Genomic DNA, 14124 nt, shown 5'->3' with positions numbered 1-14124 from the left:
AGGACCCAAAGCCCTTGGGCACCCTCAGCTTGTGGGGAAGCCGGGAGCACAAGCGTGCTCCCTGCAAAGGTGGCGTTGGGCTGCAGATTGCTTTTGAGCAGGATGTGTGGTGTGTGTGCTTCAGCACTGCAGAAACCGGGTCTCTGAGCTGTTAGAAAACTCCTTGCTCTCAGTCCTCTGGGCATTTTCTCTTGGGAAACCTCTCTGCAATGAAAGCTGAGCTGAAGGGCTCAGTTACATTCTAGGCCATGGCCAGTTTCCAGTGGGTTTTTGATGCCAAAGTTCAGATGTTTTTCTTTCCCCTGAAAAACGCGGCTCTGACTAGCTTAGGCTAGTTACAAGATGTGAGCTTGCAGAAACAAGATACGCCAGCCGGGATGACAGCATGAATGTCCCTTCTCCCCTGTGCCATTACAGGGAAGTGCAGCTGCCAGCTCAGGTGCCAGAGCCCGGAGCAGGACCCACACAAAGGAGAAGCCCAGCCGGGTCCTTGTTTTCCTTCTGAATAACTTACTAAGGACTTGGCAAAACCTCTGGGAGTCTCAGTGGTGAAATGTAAAACCTTCCAGCCCCTCTGCATCCCCAGCCACATCTGAGCAAGGGTATGTGACTTTCCGAAGTGAGTTGAAACGTACTAATTGGGAAGTGCCAAGAGCTGTGCTTTGCCACTCTTTGCAAATGTCCCCATTTTTTCCCCAAGCTGGGTGCGTGGAAGGACTTGCTTTGCAGCCCAGAGGGTGACTGAAGTTTCAGTGTTAATTAAAAGGGGAAGGACACGATGTCCTCCTTGGTGGAGGTCTTGAGGCTCAGTATTCAGCTTTTCAGTTTTTCAACTCCAACCTCCTTGAGGATGGCCAGTATGGGGGTGTTGTAGGTGCTGCTTGGCAGAAGCCTGCTGGCTCTGGGGAAATGCCAGAAAGAGGGGGTTTGGGGAATATGTTTAGTGACTATATGATGGTCTGGAGGTTGATGTGCCTTCCCACATCACTGTGTCCAGGTCTTGGCTCTGAGGGCTCAGGTGCAGAGTAAGATGCCTGCAGCTGGAGGACAAAGGTGCGATGGGTGCATAATGGTGCCTGTGCACAGCTCATGGTCTGCAGCACATGGACACAGAAAGGAGACAAAAGCACTGTTTTTTGTTTCTAAAACATCAAAGTGTAACGTTTCTACAACTTCACAATGCTGATTGTAAAATCAGACTCAGCCTTACCATAAAACTAGTCTCAGTTTTAAGGAATCTGGAAGTTTAGGCATGAAAATGCCTAAGAAACCCCTTTTCTAGACCATTTTTTCCCCCCAGGAATTGTCCCAGGCACAATAGTGTCTCGTCTTTAAGCCAAGGAGAATCCTGTGGATGTGCATTGTAGTAGTTACAGGACTTTTTGCCTTCTCTCATTCAGCAGCAATTACAAAGATCAGTTTGCTTTTTCTTGGCAGGCTCTAATGTAATGACCAAACCCCAAAGCTGAAGGAGGCAGTATCTTTATTCATACCCCACACTGCCTGTAGATTGCTACCAGGCTCGAACACCCTGTCCTCCACACCCCCTTCCCATGGGCTGTGGTACAGCTGTGAAAGGCCTTTCTCCTCCTGCACCTGAATCAGCTCGTCTCCAACTCCTTCTGCCATCCTGGCACTTTGAAACAGAGCTCAGTCCTATCCCTGTTAGCCAAGAGCCCTTTCATTTCTAAGGCATCATGATTTGCCTTCTTTTAGTAGGGTGGGTACGCTCAGCTTTCCTTTTCCAGCAGCTTAAGAGGAGTTAGATCTAGCCCTTTCCATAGGACTTATATTGCATCAGATGGCTTTTTATTTTTTGGTAGCTTCAGTGAACGGCTGCGGCTATAGAGATTGTGCGTGCACATTTAGATACATGACTTAAATTTTCTGCCATCTCCTTTTCCTAGTGGGAAGGAGTTAGCACGTTGTCAGGTGCAACATCACCAGCCTCTCCTGAGCTGAACAATCCCTTCTTTCTAATAATGATTAGATCAAGCCTAAACCAAAATACTTCACTCGCAGCAAATGTGGATGTCTGGGGTTTTCCTTCAGCACTTTTATGAGTAACAGGCGAGCATCCTTTGCTGTGCTCCACAGGTTCCCCTTCAGCTCATTGCTGCCCCATAAATGCAAGCCTGCACATAAATGCCTGGGTCCACAAACTGAGGAAACAAACCACAAAAGCAGGCAGCTCACTCCTTTCCCTGGCAGTAGCCTCTAACTGGCATGTCTCTGAGGCTTTGCTTTATGTATTTATTTTCAGCACATGAGGTGCAAATGAAAGGCAAACAATATGGGTCAGGTGTGATGGTCTTGGATAATTAACAGCTGGAAATAATTACCTGCTACCAGGAAGAAGGATGATGGATGGAGCCGAGGAACAGCTGCGTGGCATCTTCAGCTGGCTGCTGTACAGGGAGGGATGAGAAATGCCCGCAGAAATTGCTGAAGGGGCTGGGGCAAAGCACGCAGCAGCCAGTGCTGGGAGCAAGTCACACTGCAGTGCCCTACAGAGGGAACTCATCCAGGGACATTTCTTATTGTGAGACCCTTATGTTTCCTTCTGGAAAATCTAATGTTAGCCCTGGATTCCCACAAGATGGGTATTTTCCTAGTGGGCTGTGGGAAGTTGCTGCTCCGCTCCTTCCAGCCCAGGACTGTGAGCAGAGGTGCCACCCTGCCCCGCAGCACAGAATAAAACAGGAACAAAGCCTTGTAAAGAGAAATGTGTGCTCCTGGCAGTGGGATGCAGCCAGCCCCAGCCCTTGCCTGGGATCAGAGAGGGTGGCCGTGTGGTGCTGCGTCTGAGGGACAGGATGCTGTGAAGAGCCTGTGCTCTCCCCGTGCTCAAACAGCATCTCTTGTGGGCTGAGATATGGCTGGGAGGCTCCCCAAAGCTGCCAACTTCTCCCCATCACTGTTTCCTACAGCTGGGGCCTGGGGGGGACTGTCTTCACCAAAAAGCACAAGGGCCTCCTCCACAGCCAGGAGGGCAGTGAGGAGCCCAGAAAACTATTCCCCTTAAATAGTTAAACGGCTGCCTCTCGACTAACACAATGTCACATTGAATTTGAAACAGGGAACTTTTTATATTTTCCCCCTGATTGTGCTGGCACCTGGCAGATGCCTATTTACCACAGGCATCAATACACATAGTAATCAAAGGAAATCAGAGGCACAGATTAGCAACAGCTGCAAGTCATTAGTGGCAGCCATGGGAAAGCACAGCTCTGCACCCAACTTCGAAATAACCAATATGAGTATTTCAGAGCACGAGGGTTACCGCAGGGCACTCGGCGAGCACGAGAGAAAGCAAACAATTGCTTTGCTTGTCTCCCGAGATGGCTTCTTCCCTTCCCGAAGGCAGCGCCGCGCGCTTGGCGTTATCGATGAGCCCACTGCGCTTTGCCGGTCAGCTGAATGTTAACTCTTTGGGAGGCCGATTTTTTGCTGATCAGAAATGGCCAGAAACATGGGAAACAGAGTCTCTACCTGTGTAAATTTTCAGTGATTTTTCATTTTCTCTGAACGGATTGCTGGTATCTTTGTAGTCTTGAAACAAGAGAGAGGTTGGGATCTCTGAGAGTTAATGCTCCTTTTACAGTAACTCTAAGTTTTACTTGGGGGGTGGTGCAGAGCAGTGGACCAAAAGCCTTATTTGTATATCTGATTTCTTTAATCAATTCATTTGGACCCAGAATAGAGACTACATCTTATTTAAAAACCCGATGTTGATTGAAATTTCCATTGCAGATTTAGGCAGCTTGGATTTCTATTTTGATCAGCCTCCGGAAAAGCCGATTTTACTTCAAAGCATCTCTGAGTCTTGCAGGCGCAGGAAGTTGCTGCCCTATTAATAGAGAAAGCAGAATCCAGCATCGTCGTTGTACGGATGCTCTCCGGCAGTACTGACGTGCCGCGTCCTCCCTTGCTCAGCAGAGCCATCACTGCTGCATGAGCAGCACCCAGGCTGTGTATGTGGTGTTGTCCACAGCGAGCTCCTTCTGCTGCTACCTGCCTGCCTTGCCCCTGACACATGGGATGCTGGTCCTGGCCTTGTGCTTGCCCAGCTGTTGGCCTTTGTCACAAGGGGGTGAGAGCATGTTGACGGGCTTAGCAGCGATAAGATGGACAAATACTGGTTTGTGGTACTTCAAAGTACTCCTTGAGCTTCTTCTGCCTCTTCTCAGAGAGGGGAATAACAGAGGAGAGATTGGGAGCAAGGGGAGTAGTCACAGAGGCACATGGTGGTCTCAAGGTTGGAGAAATGATGGGCAGGGATCTCTGGTTGGAAGAGTCTGTGAAAAGAGAAAAAGGCCTTTCCAGAAACACTTTTTTCCACAGTAAGTCTGTCCCTCTTGGTCTCTGGATCTTATTCCAGCCCCCAAATCTTCAGTCAATCTCAGTTCCACCTGCATATCAGAATCACAGAATGGTTGAGGTAGAAGGGGACCTCTGGAGGTCACCTGCTCCAAGCCAGGCTACCCAGAGAAGGTTGCTCTGGACCTTGTCTCCAACCACCGACGTGGATCTTATTTCTATCAGCAGTCCCAAAAGTCCCAAAAAAGTCACTCATTAGTCCCAGATTCCCCAAAACTCCTTCCCCTCATGTTTTCTCTGCTGTTATTGGAAAAGTTGAATTTGGTTTCCCCAGGGATAACAGAAAATATTAATGGAAAGACAAAAGTGAAATTTAGCCTTCTTTCCCAAGGCCTCTAGAGCCGGCTCTGTAAACAATATGGAATGTGCAAACAGAGCATTGAAGGTAACTAAGGAAAATATGGTTTTAAAGTAAAATATAAGTAAATAGTCTCAAAAGATAAAGCACACCGAGTGCTTGCATCTCTTGGTGCTAAGATGAAAGCAAGGAGAAAATAGTGGTGGAAGGATGTTAGCTCTGCCGCTCCCTCACCACCACAGCTGTTTCCATTTGTAAACTAATGATTTTAGGATTATGAAAGCCTGTAGTGAGCAACACAGGTATAACACAGGTATTTGTGATGGGAGTTTCACTCTTGCTGGCTGTATGAAGTAGGATGGCTTTGGAAATGACTAGGGGAAGTGAAAGTTTTGGGGAAAATTCCTAGGTAAGTGCTTGTTTTTAAAGTATTTTTTGATTTGCTGTAAGGTTAGTGAGAGGAAGTAGTAGATTCCTTTCTTTGCTCTTACCTCTGCTAAAAGTTATGAGTAAAGGAAGCAATCAATGATTTAATGAAGAACTTTTTTTTTTTTTTTTTTTAGTAGGCTTTGTTTTCTGTGTCTGTTCTCTATCTTGATCTTGAATATTCAAGTGTTTTATTTGCAGGAGTGTAAGCTGTGCTGATCTTGTTTTAGCATTTTCAAAGAAGTCTTTCCTCCTGTGGGTCAACTCAACGCATCTCAGCAATTTGTATTCAAAGTATGCTGTGCTATGCTTGTTTGGGGTGCTGAGGTGATTTAGGCTTTTATTTGTCTTTAGGGTTTCTTCTGCATCCCATTCTAACCAGATGTGTCAGTCCAGCCAAATGAAGGATGATGACCTGAGAACAGTAGGTGACAACCTGTACCTATAAACAAGTGAGACTCTTGTTGTAAAAGCTAATAAATGGTCATGTAAAAAATATTAATTCAGGGAAACTAGTGTTTTGATATTCTCTTTCTTTTGTGCCTGCAACAGTGAAGTTTGTGTTGAAAGGGCCCTAACTTTCATACCCTGTTTCTGAGCTATTAGCAGAATCAATGCTGGTGTGCAAAGAAAGTCTAAGGGAGGGCCAGCAAGATGGTGAGAGTGCTAGAAAACCTCCTTATTTTGGTGAGTTGTAAGGATGTTAGTGCATTCAGTGTATCAAAAATGGACTGAGGGGTAATCACTTCACCCTGTATAGGTATCTGTGTCTGGAAGACACAGGCACCCTTTCAAGAATGCTCTTTCTGTGGAAGAACTGATGGCCAGTCCCTGCCAGTTACATGAGTTTAATCTTGGTGACAGAGTGTCCTAGGTATTTAAGTAGAGCAAGCAGAGGAGCAGCTCAATGGAGAACAGTTTCAGTAGGAGGACATGTTCTCCTTCTTGTTTATCTTTATTATTAATTATTGTTCCTATTTTCTGTGAAGTGTCCTTGTGAACAGAGCTGTCCTCAGTGGCAGAGCTCAGGCGGGGGATCTGTATTCTGTAGATGTGGCTGATTACCTCACTGCTCAGAGTCAAAATGATGGCTAGGGTCAATTAGAAAACATAGGCAGGACCAGTTTTCCTATCATCATTTTATCCAGTGTCGCACATGAAATAGAAATCTTACATTAGAGCTCTTAATTTCCATGGATCAGTTCTTGTGTAAAAAGTAGAGTTGGGTGCTGCAAGTACCTGTGGTGCTTTCTGTGTACTTAGGGAAAAGCAGGTAGCTCCTGTAGGGTAGAAAAATGCCACACGTGAGAAGCCAACAGAGAGATGCAGCTGTGAAAATGGAAACAGTGACACTTAGTCTCTGTTCCTTAATTAACGAGTTTTATTTTAAAACAAAGGCCAAAGGCACTTGTTCTCTCTCTCTTTTTTTTTTTTTTTTTCTTCAGATTTCCGATTTTGAAGCCCTTTCCCTGAGTCTGCACCTATAAGTGTGCAAAAGAGTAGTGAGTGCAGGTTTGATAAGCTTTAGAAGGGAACTGAGAACTGGATTGGTGCCAAGAGATTTTGGTCAGTTCCTCCTTAATAATTAAAAGCTGAAGTTTATCGCTGCAATTCTCTTTTTCTTCATGTATGTGAGTAAAAGGGTGTGTGATGCTTTGGTCATTTTATTCCGTTGTGTGCTTTCAGAGCTACCTAAAGCACTTGATTTTAATCCTGCTAGTTGTGGACCGAACCCCATCACAAAGCCCTCAGACTGGTTTACTTGTAAGCAGTCAGTCACCCAGAGGTCACCAGCTTGTTTTTCCCAAAGTGCCTGATGGGGAGCAGCGCTCTGGCCCAGCCTAGCTAGCGGAGGCAGTCAGAGCTGCTCTTGGTCGCTCTCCCTTGCTCCAGGGACTGCAGAGGAAACTTGGGTTTCTGAGTTCAGTTGCTGTGAAAAATGTCCAAGCTGGATAGCTGAAATTGCTCTGGGAGGATGCTATGAATACCCGTCTTTATGTGGTGCTGGCATCTCTGTTCAGGGGGGCCTTGAAAGGAGCATCTATGCTGGCTTAACTGCTGCTCCCGTCTGTTGGAGGGTATGTGTGTATACCCTTTCAGGTCAAGAAAAATGATTTTGTAGAAACTTTGCTGTTAAAGTGACCCGCTGTTCGGGATTAAAAAACAGACTGATTCCATTTTCCACTCCTGACAAGGATCTCTAAGTCTTCGCGAGCACAAATACTCAGAAAAGACTATCTTGTTCCTTCCAGGGGAGCTGTAGTGTCTCTGACAAATCACAGTTTTTTCCTTTAAATAAAACCCTGGGGTGCTCTGCAAGATGCTCTTGGTTCTGATTCACTGTATGAGTGTGTTTGTACGTGCAGGGGGAATGCGGCTGTGTTGCACGTAGCCCTAGAGGCCTCATTAAATCGTGATGTGTGGTGTCACATTTCAAATCTGCAGCTCTTGCTGTCCCTAGTTTAAAACTTGATGCAAATGATGAGTAACTGTGGTCCAGAAGCTGTCTTGACAAATAACTTGCACAGACAATGACTGAAACGACCTGAAACACCCACTCATTTTACATCCTTGGGTTTTTCTGGTGTTCAACTCCAAGACTGCTGTACTTGAATTTCTGTGTGACGCACTCCCGAACTCCTCCAAAATGCAAAGCACAGGAACCCAGCAAGCACTCTGGAAAATGCTCCTGATGACTAAGGTGTGACTGACTGGGATGTGTTTGGTCATGCCTCTATGCTCTCACTTTTGTTTCCTCAGGAAATACATCAGTGCTGTTCTGATGAAGGTCAGCATCTGTTTGTACTCAGCTAACTAAAAGAAATGCATCGAGAAGGTCAGCAGCATTCTTAGGCCTGAGAGAATAATTAACAATGAATTATTCTACTATGCAATTGTATTTTTCCCTATTTGTTAATTATCTGCAGGCAACTTATAAAATGTGTCAGCATTAAAAGAATTATTTGCAAATAACTGCTTGGTGGATAGCTTGCAAGTGTGCTGACAGGTGGCATGGAGGTGACACGCTCCCTGCCTGGAGGGAGGCCAGCAGGGCCCCACCATGGGAGAGGATGGGCAGGACACGCGGTGTTGGGCTGACCTTGGTGGAGAGATGAGGCTCCTCCAGGCTGCCCTCAGCCACAGGGGGTTGCTTTCCTTTCTGCTCCAAAGAGCAGAAATGCAACCAGTTGCAACCAGAACTTCCCAGCCTGGTACCAGCATGTTAGTCCTGAGGTTTGGGGGAGAGGGGGAAGGAAACTAACGTTTATTTGTTTACCAGAAATAATTTTGTGAGGTGTGTTAAGCTATCAGGCCAAAATGATGAGCAAAAGGAAAGAAACCATCCCGCTGGCAGGAAGAGTTTAGCCTTATTTCACTCATGGTGCTATGAAATGGCTCAATCTCACTGCACATGGAAAACCTTGTACAAGTCCATGGCTACAGGAAGCTGGGTTTTGAAACTTCTTGAGTGAAAAAGAGTACCTGCAATTTTTTTAGTCTACTGACTTGGCCAGGTCGTGCTCTCTTTTGGGATTCTAGCAACTCTTGCAAGATTAAATGTCCAAATGGTGACTCAAATGGTGACTTAGGGATTTTTTTTTTTTTTTCCTCTCAAGAGTTCTGAATGTGTGCTTTAGCCCCTTTGGTTCTGAGCTGAAGAATATGCATGAAGAAGAGAAAGCAATGATGGTGTGTGTTTCAGTGAAGGGCTGGCTCCTGGAGTCATGAGGTAGGGTTTAGGCCACAACGTATTAAATTACCTCCTTCATTCTGAGTATGTAGGCAGCTTCTCTTGTGAAGGAGAAGTATCGGAAGTATCTGTCAACATCAGGTTCAGGTCCAAGTATGTCCTAATCTGAAAATTTTAATACAAAACAAGGATGTTATACTTGCTGATGTGTACCCAGTAATATACTATTCTTAAATAATGACATGCAAGCTGTTGAGTGAGTGACTCAATTAATTCAACTGATGTAATTTTCCCTCTTAGTAATAACTTATGAGAAAATAAGTCTGTATCAAAACCAAAAGGTGTGTATTGTGTTTTTTTTTTTTTTTTTTTTTTTTTTTTTTTTCCGTTTCTGTAATAGAACACCACTTTATGTCAGAATCATCACTGTTATCATGAAATAGAATATTTTCTGTTTAAGGAGACTTGCAGGCAGTGCCCTTGCGGACTCTATCTACCTCATTGTTTTTAATCTCCTGATTTTGTGTGTGATTGGGTACAGTAACTTGTTAACTTTTGCTGTCCTTGCATGTGTCCTATTTTTAGGAGTACGTAAAAACAATGACACAAAGGACACTTTCTATAGAGGCAGGAGATAAGCCGGGCCCTATCTAGATTAGGCTTTAAACTTCAGGGGCATAATTCAAGAAGGACAAGGATGTAACATTAATGAAATGAGCTCAAGTACTAGCAATCAAGTTAATTCCTCAGGATACGTGTGATCAAGTATTATACTGGCTAGTAAATAACCCTCCACCTGCACTGATTTCTTTTAAATTTTGTTTGCATAGTTCACGCTTAAGTGGATTTAAGATATCTTCAGAATAATCTTGATGTGAAGAGGCTGCCAGAGGATAAGAACAGTCTTTCCTCATTGGTTTACTCTTTCCACAGCTCAGAGAATCACAGCTAATTGATACTGTTTCCATTTTAATTACATATAATTTTTCTGTTTTGCTACCCAGGGAGCCAGGAGAAGAAAACAATACTCTGCCTACATACAAATCTTCCAATCAACAATTTAAAACCTTTATGCTCCCAAATTTGTTCTTCTTATTTCAAAATGAAAATGTACGTGCTTGGGCAGGTCCTTACAAGTTTCCAGTGTAGTGGGTTACTGACACTGATGTTCAGACCTGTATTTTAGTGCAAGATGCCTTTTCTACTCCCTTCTGCTATGCACTGAATGAGGTTTGGAGTAGATGTTCAGGGCTGATGTCAGCACTCCCAGCTCCTGTGTTTTTGGAAACAGGATTCCTACAAACAAGATATTGTGGTCCCCATGCCTCTCATGTCTTAGCAGAGTCCTCTTCTATATTTTTTGTCTCCATCTTCTGCCCTGTGCATGAAGGCTGTAGTTATGCTTTGGTAAATGCTGCTTTGCAGGTATGTGGAAGGACATGTTGCTTGCACTGCCTGCACGAAAGATGCTGAAGAAAAGAGCGAATATCGATGTAGAAGGACACGGTAGGGGAAAAAAGTGACTTTAGGGAAGGAATGTGGGAATTGTTTCTCAGAGTAGAAACCAGTGGGAGTTTTTCTGAGGACTTGGATGGGACTTTTGGGTGGGGGTGGATTATTGCTGGAGCTAGGTGTGTGCACAGGAGAGATGTCTTCTCCCTGTTGGCAGTGGAGTCAGCTGAGACCTATGCAAAAAGGCAGCTTTTGGAGGGAAAGGGGGACGTCCTGTAGGGAGGAGAGAAGTGGGGAGGCCAAGAAATATTTTTAGTAGAGAACTGCCTGTGTTTCCATGTGTGATGGAAAAGCCTGCCTGCTCCAGTTTGGAAAAGTAAATATTGGCTGAGGGAATGGTGCTCCCGATGTGATGAATCTCCTTTCTCCATTGGTAGGCTCAACCCTGCGGATTCCAGTCTTATGTTTGGCTAATCTGGAGGGTAGGAAATCAAAGCTGCTTTGATAGCTTGCCATGACTTTTCTGATCAGTCAGGCACCGAGCTTGCTCCCTGAACAAAAATGGGCAACCTGGGCCCCAAGCAAGCCTTACTGACTTGAACTACAGCTTTAAGATGAAGACCTGAAAGCTGTGATCCTGTAATGTGTCAGAGGTGTGGAGGGCTTTTAAAGAAAGTGTTATACAAATCACCTCTGCTCTTTCTTTGCATGAGAAAATTTTCTTGTTCAAGTGCAGTACTCAAGTCTGGTAGTTTAGAAGAAGGATGAGTTTCCTGGCATCATAGTGCATAGAGGCAGAAAGCCACCACTTGGAGAAAACCCAGGGTGTGCTGTAGGTCTGCTGTGTGCCCTGGGATGCCATGTGTGGTGGGCTCCAGCCCTGCTGTATGGGAACACCCCACCTCTGGCAGCAGGGATGCCCTTTTGTCCTGGGGTCTGCAACATCTCTCATCTCTCTTCTTTCTTCCTTCTTCAGTTTTTAAAATTCTTCCAAATCCATCTGTTCGTACCAAAGCTGGTGACTAATGCAGCAACTCTTATTAGGTCAAAATAGCTGAAATCATACGGCAATTACACATGCACGCTCACATGCACGCAGAAGGGTTGTTTCCCCCCTTTTTCCCATCCCTGGAACAAAACATTCCCTGACTGCTCAGAGGGCCAGAGCAGCTGCCCAGCTGGCAGGAGCAGAGATGTTAACGCTGACAGTGAAAGGATGAGTCACTTTGTGGAAGTTATTTAGGAGGGTCACCCTTCTTGTCCCCTTTTCCCCTCCAGCCACTGATCCTTTTGGGTTCATCCAAAGCTGGAGCTCTGCACCGGCTGCTGCCCGCAGAGAGCACAAAGGAGGCTTTTCAGGGCACGAAGGCTCCCAATGGGAGTTGCAAAAAGACTGGTCCCATGCTTGACTGATCTGTTGGTCTCCTGAAAAAAGCTTCTGCCTGTCTTGGAAACATATCGTACTAGCTACAAGGCTGCCTTTTCCTCTTCCTTTCTTTCTTTTTAATTCATTAGATAGGAGTTATCTGTGTGGGGAGAAATAAAGAGTGAGAGACATAAGGATAATAGAAGATGATGACACAACTTACTTTTGTTTTTTTAATTTTGTTAATAGGTCACCAAAAAAATAAAAAAGCTCTCCTGCTAGGAAAATCACTCTCTTTTTAGCTCTCTGCAGGTTGCAGAGTTTTTCCAAGATCCTTCTCCAGCTGAGACACCTTCCATGCCCTGACCCCTCTCCTCCCAAAGGTGACTGATGTTTGCTGTTTTTCCAGGGGAAAAACTTTTTGGGAATGGAATGCCCCAGGAGCCAAATGTGGCAAGAGCACAGCTTGCTCCTCGGCTAGTGCTTGGCCATGTGCTCCGGCATCAGCACTGAGCCTGTCACAGGCCTAACTGGACTGGACTTTTGTTATGCTTTTAAATCATGGCTCTGAACCTAGAGCTGCTGTTTGTGTGCTTACATGTGTGTTATGGCAGAGAGAGGCCTAGCTCCACAGCTCCCCTCCTGCAGAGTGTGGCCTGGCAGGCTCAGAGCTGTGCTGGGCAGGTGTGGTCTTCCCTGTGTAGTGTCAACCACCTCAGGTGAGGATGTCTTCTCCAGGGCTCAGGTTGTTCATGTCAAAGCAAATTTATGGTTAGGGCCACACTGCAGTAGGTCTGGAGGCTGTTCTAGCTTCTTCTGTGGGCTGTGATGTGTGAAGTGGCTATATGCCCGTATCATCTTGTGGATCTTTCTCTCAAGTCTATCACAGCCCTGAGAAGCTACTGAAGACTTTCCATTGCCTCATGACGTCCATAGTGCCCATCTCTCCCGGTGTGTGCCTGCAAGCCTGATGGAAGTTCCTTTGGCTGCTGGGATGGGCTGGGTTTCCTCAATAAACCTGTCATAGGTCCATGATTTATTGATTATTATTATTTTTTTTAATGTAGTAGAGATTTTTTTCCATTTTTTTCCTCTTTTATGCAAAGTTTCAGGCACTACTGATGACAATAGTTCTAGCTGGGCAGAGGAGGAAAACTCAAAATTAAATCTTTTGTTTCTTTTAACGCTTAAAATGTTTTGACACTTCTCATCATTGCTTTAGAAATGTTTCTTATCACTTTTTAAGTGATCTGCTGCTGACAGACAGGAATGTGCTCTCTTCCAGGCTCTGCCACAAGCAGCGAAGCAGTGGCTCACAGCACAGCTGTGGCAGAGGCTTGTGGTGACACCCGCTTGCCTGCTTCTTTCAGAGTACCTTATGCCCTCACTGAACTAGAAATGTAGCTAGTTAATCCCACAATTAAATTCTTTTTTTTTTTTTCTTTTCCTAGATGATCTGATGTTGATATAATGCAAAAAATAAATAAAATATTTTTTCTAAAAGCCAGAAAAGTGTGTGTGGGCTCCTTCCTCCTCTCCCCCCTCCATTTATGCAGCATACAAAGGTAGTTGTTTAATTTTAGGAGGTAGCTCACCGTTTTCAAACATCGCAATGTCAAGTAACCTAGTTAAACAATTTGGGGTATGTCAGTGGGGAAGAAGGGTCTCTTGATGGGGTTTCAATTATCTTCTTTTTAAGATAATATGTCCCTTCCTTCCCTGTTCCCTTGAAAGTCATCCATAAGCTGACCACAAAATAACAAGTGACTAAGTGTATTGAGAAAAATTACAAACCCAAAATGCTCATCGATGGCAAGCTGGTCTTGTGTCATTTTGTGGGTGTCTAATTGGCCCAGTGCAATATACCAAATTAAGCTTGAATATTCAGATGAGAAGACTAAAATAGCCTCTCCCTGAAGTTTATTCTGTTCTCTGGTATTTTTGTCCTATTTTCAACCTTTATAGAGGTGACACATCCTCGCTCAGCGTTACTGGCTGCGTATTATCAGTCTGGAGTACTGGTGCTCCATCTGTGAGCTCCAGCTAGCAGCAGGTACTGTAAATCATAGAGATTCATGACAAGGCTGTGAAGTTTTCTGAAGGACAAATTGCAGTATCTGCGTAGAAAATTACTCTATCTGGTAACCAGAAGCGAGTCCTTGGTTCGTCAAACGCTTCTGTGATAACATTGTTGGGCAATGCTTTAACTGTTGTGAAGTAAATAGACAGAAACCCACATACACATCTGAGAATATTTTGCAGCTTGTATCTTCCCCACGCATTTAGCATTTACTCATGTGCTTCTAGGAGAGCAGAAACGGAGCATGTGGCTGTTACTGTGCTCTTCCGATGTTTCCTCTTTCTTTGGGGAAAAGCATGTGGCCCCGTGCTGTCGCGGGCTGCTAAGAAGCTGTGGCCTGGAGGGCTTTCAGACTACGATGTGACAGGCAGATCTGCTTTGTGGTGATGCCCTCTGGTCATCCTTGGAGGCTCTGTTCACATAGTGCAGTG

The 14124-nt window shown here is 45.0% G+C and overlaps 1 long non-coding RNA gene across 2 annotated transcripts; it reads left to right on the top strand.

The window, feature by feature from the left end:
• The first annotated feature begins 3096 nt into the window (after positions 1–3096).
• On the top strand, positions 3097–10412 carry LOC311432003. 2 transcript variants are annotated; one of them, XR_014689768.1, is made up of 4 exons: positions 3097–3496; positions 3754–5087; positions 8722–8834; positions 10221–10412. It is a non-coding gene; the product is annotated as an uncharacterized lncRNA (long non-coding RNA). The 2 variants fall into 2 exon arrangements; XR_014689769.1 differs by having other exon boundaries at positions 9800–10412.
• Positions 10413–14124: the final 3712 nt, after the last annotated feature.

The sequence above is a fragment of the Aythya ferina genome (genome assembly GCF_964211825.1).
Source record: "Aythya ferina genome assembly, chromosome: 2".
Classification (NCBI taxonomy): domain Eukaryota; kingdom Metazoa; phylum Chordata; class Aves; order Anseriformes; family Anatidae; genus Aythya; species Aythya ferina.
The sequence above is the reverse complement of the archived record's forward strand: the minus strand, read 5'-3'. Positions and strand labels throughout refer to the sequence as shown.